The following is a 1,792-nucleotide window of genomic DNA, read 5'->3' as shown; positions in this document are numbered from 1 at the left end:
ATGTGCCCTTTTGAAATTGTGTATGGTTTCCTACCTCGTGCACCTATTGATTTGTTGCCTCTTCCATCTTCGGAGAAGGTTAATTTTGATGCTAAACAACGTGCTGAATTGATCTTAAAAATGCATGAGTTAACTAAGGAAAACATTGAGCGTATGAATGCTAAATATAAACTTGCTGGAGATAAGGGTAGAAAACATGTTGTGTTTGCACCTGGAGATCTTGTTTGGTTACATTTGCGTAAGGATAGATTTCCTGATTTGCGCAAATCAAAGCTAATGCCACGTGCTGATGGTCCTTTTAAGGTGTTAGAGAAAATAAATGATAATGCATATAAACTTGAGCTGCCTGCAGATTTTGGGGTTAGTCCCACTTTTAATATTGCAGATTTGAAGCCTTATTTGGGTGAGGAAGATGAGCTTCCGTCGAGGACGACTTCATTTCAAGAAGGGGAGGATGATGAGGACATCAATACAATTATTACACCCACAGTCCCTGCTGCTATACATACTGGACCAATTACTAGAGCTCGCGCACGCCAATTAAATTACCAGGTACTTTCGTTTCTTGCTAATGATTCTAATGTTCATGAGAATATGATGCTGCCTAAATTGGATACATTTGTTTTGCTTACAAATGAAGGGCCTAGCTTTGAGAAGGATGAACATTGGAGCAAGAACAAGCATGGAGATGATGGCATGCGCATGGGGAACAAGAACGGAGTTACAAGTGATGATTTCAGGACGTTGAAGCCACCATAATGCGTGCATGAAGCCTTGGACGAAATATACAAGATGCTACTTCATAACTTTCGTCCAGAGGCTATTCTAGGTGCTGCGTCACCTTATTATTGGGCCAGGCCCATGTAATTTCGAAATACATAAGTATAGGCTGTTTTTAGAGTCCGTATGTGTGGGGAAACAAGAGATAGGGTTGGTTTCGGACCCCTTCCTCAAGGGCCACGAAATTCCCCCCCCCTCTTCCTCCATATATACAGCCCTTAGGGCGTCGTTTAGACTTTGGGTTTTGTTTAGATTAAAAGTTCGCCATAGCTACAACTTCGCGTACTTCGTTTGTGTTCAGCGACCAGACAAAGGCGTCACAGAACCCCACCTTGATCAATAAAGCTTTCATCTTATATTCGCAATATCCAGATTGCAATCTCAGTTTCTTGCCTGTTCTTCGTTTGCTCGCAGGAAACAGACCCTCGTGGTCAGGTTGATCGTGCTCCGGCGTGGTCGATAACCTCTCGGAGTTGGTTTAGCGATTGCTAAGGCGCGACGTCCTCGCACGTTCGTAGTCGGATCGTCAAAGTCGACTTCCATCAAAGCGATATTCATCATCTCATCGAAAGACGGGACACCTTTGCCTCTATCATCTACTCTAGCTATACCCATCTGTTCACAGGGTCAGTTTCAGCCATGTCAGACCAGAGTGACAGCCAGAACAAGTCAGAGGAGCACTAGAATCTCAGTGAGGGCACTAGTCCCTCAAACAGCAGTTATGATGAGGGTAGCAGAAGCACCCCAAGCAACCTGCCTAAGGCTACAACTAGGCAGACGAGGAAAAGGAACTCAGATTCTGAAGATGAAGATTTTAAGGTTGATGAGGAGGTCACTTCCAAGAAGAAGGTGATAAAAAAGGTACAAGTTGTTGCTGCTGCTGGCATCAAGCCAGGCATGAAGAAGAAGGCTCCTGCTCAGAGGAAGCCTATGTCCAAAGTCAGAGCTTCAATTTAGGAAACCATGGAATTCTCCCTTGAACCAAGAGAAGAAGAAGCTGCTGGAGGCAAGA

The sequence above is a fragment of the Triticum aestivum genome, chromosome 2D, assembly GCF_018294505.1.
Source record: "Triticum aestivum cultivar Chinese Spring chromosome 2D, IWGSC CS RefSeq v2.1, whole genome shotgun sequence".
In the NCBI taxonomy this organism is placed as follows: domain Eukaryota; kingdom Viridiplantae; phylum Streptophyta; class Magnoliopsida; order Poales; family Poaceae; genus Triticum; species Triticum aestivum.
Note: the sequence above shows the minus strand (reverse complement) of the source record.